This window comes from Triticum dicoccoides, chromosome 3B, assembly GCF_002162155.2.
Source record: "Triticum dicoccoides isolate Atlit2015 ecotype Zavitan chromosome 3B, WEW_v2.0, whole genome shotgun sequence".
NCBI lineage: Eukaryota > Viridiplantae > Streptophyta > Magnoliopsida > Poales > Poaceae > Triticum > Triticum dicoccoides.
The window spans coordinates 745,891,457-745,897,156 of record NC_041385.1 but is presented as its reverse complement, the minus strand read 5'-3'; positions in this window follow the sequence as shown (position 1 = coordinate 745,897,156).

Below are 5,700 nucleotides of genomic sequence, written 5' to 3'. Positions count from 1 at the left end.
GGCCACCGCCTGCAATTTGCTCTTCTGCAACGTGGGAAGGCGGATGTGCGCGCGGCATGGCCTCGAAGGCCGCCTTGCATCAACGCGCTTGCCGAACGGGAGAATTTCGGGTCGGTTGCCCGTGTCCCAGCGGGAGAAGGCCGAGTCGGGTGCGCGTACCCTAGCGGGAGCACCGCAGGCATGGACGCACCTGAGATGCACCATCGCGGCCCGCCGCTTCCGCCGGAGCTCCAGTCGTCGAGAACGGATCCATGACCAAAGAGTGAGGAGGACGGGGAAGGAGAAGAGGATGGGGAAGAAGAAAAGAGGGGAAAAGGAGGTGGGTGGATGAAATGTTAGTGAGGGTGATCCCAAAAGAAAGTGCTCGATGAGTAGAGAAGAGTGAGTGTTGGAATCGATGAAAACGGGGTTATGGTGAATGGGATATACCAAGGGGGAAGATTGTGGACCTATATGATATGTACTAGCGAGTTGCACGTGTTTTTCACGTGAGTTGTAAGATATCTTTCCCTAATAATAAAGCACGGGTCGAGTCCGTCGGGTTCACTGTCGTGACATTTTTACGAAATGGTCCCTGCGTTTTTAATATTCAACCCGCAGTCCCTATATTTTAATTTTAATAATCTAGAAAAACGTTTTGTTTTTTATAACCCCCCTTAAATCTGTATGAATTCAACCCGCGATTCCCTGTTTCAATTTATCCACGACCGCTTCGTTTCCAGCCGTGGGGGAGCAGGATAAGGTGAGGGCCGCGCCCTTGCCGGCGGATGGCTACCGCTAGAGCCGCGGCGCAGTAGAAGGAGCGCCGGAGTCCCCACGGCGGCGGTGAGCCGCGGAGGAGTAGAAGGAGCGACGGGAGGGGGACGCCCCACGGCGGCAGTGCTTGGGGCTCTGACGAACGGAGGCGAGCAGCCATACGAGAAGCTCCGCGGCAACGATCTGAAGACCATCAGCCATGGCAGTGGTGGCTGCCCGTGCGCACGCGAGCGGCTGCGCGCAGCTGGATGGCGCAGGAGGCTCGAGGCAAGGGGTAGGACCAAAGCACCTCTGCCGTGGGGCCTCCTGCCGCGCCTCCCGGCGCTCCCCAGCCGCGCGTGCGGATGCAGGGGCTCGAGCACGAGCACACGCCGCTGTCACCTGTCCGCCTCGCCGTATCCTTCTCAATGTCCGACTTGTTTTTTTAGAACGAGATGAGAATCTGAAAATAAGAGCGAGAACACACACAGAGGGAGGGGAGGGGAGGGGAGGGGACGAGATCCGGCGGCGGTGCTTGCTCCGGTCGGTGGAACGGGGGGCGCCAGCGACTTTGGCTGCGGCGTTGGGACGAGAAGGAAAGATGGAGCGAAAGAATAAGGAAGATAGATGCAGTGCATCTCGGTGGAGACGAATGGATAAGCTAGCGCTCTGGAGCAGACCTGGCCAAATGGGCCGGCCCGGCCTGTGCTAATCGTGCCTGGCCCGGCACGGCCCGTCATGGCACGTTTAATAGCCGGGCCGTGCCGTGCCGGCCCACGGGCGCTGCTCCTTGGCCCAGGCACGGCCTGATTAGTAAACGGGCTGGCCCGATGGCCTGTTTAGCACGCTGGGCTGCACATTTTCAGCCTGCTGGGCTGGTTTTTAGGCCTATTGGGCTATATTTTAGGTATATATATATAAAAAAATTAAACGGGCCGTGTCGTGCCGGCCCGCGTGCCCAGGCTCCAGGTCCAGGCACGGCCCAAGGCGTGCCGCGTGCCGGGCACGGCCCGTTTAGCCCGTGCCGTGCCTGGCCCATGACGGGCCGTGCCGGCGTGCTCGCGGGCTGGCCTGTTTAGCCCGGTCCGTTTGGCCAGCTATACTCTGGAGACACGTGATGGCCTGATGTGTGTACGTGCCGGCCGCTTAGCCCAATACGTGATGGCCTGATGGTTATACTGCATTTGGGCTAAGACTTAAACTTTTCATTAAAAAAACTACATAATAAAAATTATTATAATTCAATTCTTATGATAATTTTCAAAATGCCTTAAATGAATTACTAAATCTCGAAGAGTATGTAAGGACATCTTCGACGCTGACCTTAAAAACGCCCGCAACCGTCCGAGCCGCGTGGTCCTAACGTGTTTTGTCTGTATCAGTTCGCCGACCGGTCCGAACTTACTTTTTCAACAACGTGAAAACAAATTGGGGAGCTTTGTGGGCGTCTAGATCGCTGACACGCTCGATTCTATCTATCATGGTCCGCCCAAAAACCCCTTCCTTGCCCATACCCCCTTCCCTCCCGAAATGGTCAGCGCCGATCCGGAGCACCAATGCCGCATTCATGCTGGCTTAAAACGACCTGACCTCTCAGTAGCACTCTAGCATTGAAGCGGCGTTGGTCGTGAGCGCCGCCCGTGCCATTTTCCGGTGCACGCAACTCCTCCGTGTTGAAATGACATGCCGTCATTCCGACTCCCTACATTAAACATGCACAGTTGCCGAGGACCCTACTCCGACGCCACACGTTCATTTGTCTGCCGCCGGCCATTAACCACATCGGCGCTTCTCCTGCCATCCGTCGACTATTTAAACTCTAGACCCGGCCATAGTCGCATCCATCCTCCTCCTCGCCGCACCACGTCTTCATGCCACCTCGAGCTCCAAATCCATTTGGGATAGCCTCTCATCCGAGCGGAAGACGGATATGCTTCCATTAGTGCCGGAGGCAGACGGAGGTCGGTGTTGTAGACGTCCCAATGGAGGACACGACTGATGATAAGTCGACGCCACCCTCCTCACCGGTCCATGTTAGCATCACCATTGGCTAGGAATGTGTCACTACACCGATATGGTGTTGGCGGAGTGGGAGGCCTTGTTTTGACCGAGACGACTTCAACCTCTGCTCCGGTCGCCGGAGCGCCACAGTCGGCGTGCTGCAGCCGAAGCTCGAGAGGCCCCCTCGGCGGCATCTCGGTGGCGAAGAACGAAGGCAAGAGGATCCAGGTGCTTGGAGGCATCACCGCATGCAGCACGAGCTCGCGAGAGGAGTCCGCGGCATGGACTCCAGGAGCAACGGCGCATGTCACCGCGGCTCGCCGGCCTCGCCTGCAGTGCGGGCAGCGTCGCTCGCCGTCCCTTTCTCCGGAGCCCTTGGTTCAGGCGTACAGGGGTAGCGGGAACCCAGGAGGTGGCCGCTCGCACTGAGGCCTCGTCATCTCTAGCCCCACGACCTCACCACGGTGGTGGAGCGGTCTCTTCTTCGGCGGGAGCGGATCAGGTCCATCCCGGGGAGCCTTCCCCTTCTCTTCGGCCGAGAATCTGCGGATCGGTGCCATTGACGTCAAGGCCGAAGGTGGAGCAGGGAAGAAGTAGCAGGTGGAGCAAGAAGAGATGGACAACGGGGGCTTTTGCCCCTCCTCATCCATAGCCCAAGGAAGACCAACCATCGACCTCCACGATCGCATATAACGATGACCCCTTTTTTGCATGCAACAGGGACTCGTCAAATCGGGCAGTTGCCGAGGCAGCGTGGGAAAGCGGAGACGCCCACGTCCAATCAGTCACCATGTGTCAACCAAGGCCGCACGCTGTTGGGGCCCGCGGCGCTTCGCACTTGCCCTTTGTCTTCGCCGCTAAGCCAAGTTCGAGCGCTCCTTGGGCCCGGGGGCTACTGTCGGTGTTCTAGGAATGGGGGTCCCCAGACTTGCCTGCCTGCGGCCTGCGGCGTGGCTCCACCAGTGGCCCAGTGCGGCCCTTCTTCATCAACCAACACTCAAGACCCTCGCGAGGGGCCAAGCCTCGCAGGGCGGATGACACAAGGCCTCCTCAGGAGTGGCCTCACCAGGCAGGCTCGCGAGGAGGCGGAGAGATCAAGGCAAGGGGTACCTCGCGAGGTGCCCATGTCGCAAGCCATGACGACCAAGGCCAGGTGGGCGCCAGCTAGCGCAGTGTCCTCGTTTCCTCTTTGGTGCTAAGGGGGTAAGCACAAGTGCGGAGTACCGAGGCATCAGGCAAAGGATTCCATATCAATGCAATAAGACCAAGACCAGCAGGACGGCAGGACGGAGGTCACCATGGAGCCCAAGACGGCGTCACCACCAGCGCCTTTGGCAGGCGAAGACCATCTTTAGTCAGGATAGCTTGTACTAGTTGTCCCCTTTCAAATCCGGCCGTTGTTGGATCCCTTCCCGCTCAATATTTGGGAAGAGGACCAGGGCCTCTATAAATAGGGCTAGCCACACAGTAGAAGGAACAAAGTTAAGTTCATCTACACGCCACCAAGCACAAGAACACCTCTCCTCGTGAGGCTGTTCTTCCCTTGTACTGTTCATCATCAGCCCAAGAGGCAATCCACCACACCACACACAGGAGTAGGGTATTACACCACAATGGTGGCCCGAACCTGTATAAATCTTGTGTCTCTTGTGTTGTTCATCGAGCTAGCTTAGAGATCGCGGCGAGGCTGAGGGCGTGTTTCGGTAGGGAGAAATCTTCATGCGCACCCCAGTGTTCGAACCTTAAGGGTTTTTTCGGAACCCGATATCCGACAGAGGTCAATCAGGTGAAGGATGGTATAGTTCTCACGCAGGAAAAATACACCACTGACATACTTAGGAGAGTAGGATTGGAAAATTGTAAACCTGAGAGTACACCAATGTCAACCTGAGAAAAGCTTACAATTCAAAGTGGAGAAGCACTTAGACCAGAAGATGCAGCAAATTACAGAAGTGTTGTAGGTGCTTTACAATATTTGACTCTTACACGTCCTGATATTTCTTACGCTGTGAATAAGGTATGTCAATATTTACATGGACCTAGGACAACTCGCTGGATTGCAGTCAAGAGAATTTTGAGGTATCTTAAATATTTAGAAGGACTTGGAATTCAAATCACCAAGTCCTTGTCCATGCTTGTTACTGCATATTCTGATGCAGATTGGGCAGGGTGTGGTGATGATAGATGATCCATAGATGGTTTTGCTGTGTTTCTGGGAACAACTCTTGTGTCATGGAGTGCTAGAAAACATGCCACTGTCTCAAGATACAATACTGAGCCTGAATACAAAGCTCTGGCAAATGCTACTGCCGAGGTAATGTGAATACAGATGTTACTCTATAAACTTGGAATCAAGGCTCCTCAGGCTACGAGATTGTGGTGTGATAATATTGGTGCAACCTCCTCTCAGCTAATCCTGTTTTCCATGCACGCACAAAACATATTGAAGTTGATTTCCATTTTGTCAGAGAAAGAGTAGCTCGAAAACTACTTAATATTCGGTTTATACCTACCGGAGATCAACTTGCTGATGGCTTCACAAAACCTCTTACTACAAGAAGATTGGATGAGTTTAAGTACAATCTTAACCTTGGCAAAGTTTCGTACGGTTCAGATTGAGGGGGGGTGTTAGAATAAGTTGCATAGGGATAGCAAAGTAGTTTGAATTGTAATCTATCTTTCTATCCATTCTTCTGTTATTCTCTTCTATAACCGATCGTTGAGATCGTTCTCTCCTCCTCGAACCTTCCTTGTAAGCCACACCACGTCAAAGTCTTTGATATATGCAACGCAGCCCAGACGAAGGGTTCTACGCTTCCCACATAATTTTACACGGCCGTCGGCGACCGTCGTCGGGGGCATGAGCTGGAGGGGGTAGTATGGCGCAGGCTGTAGCTAGGGGAGTAGCTTGCGACGCGGCGCGACACGGCTACGGGGTAGACCGGTGCAGCGGGGAAGTAGGAG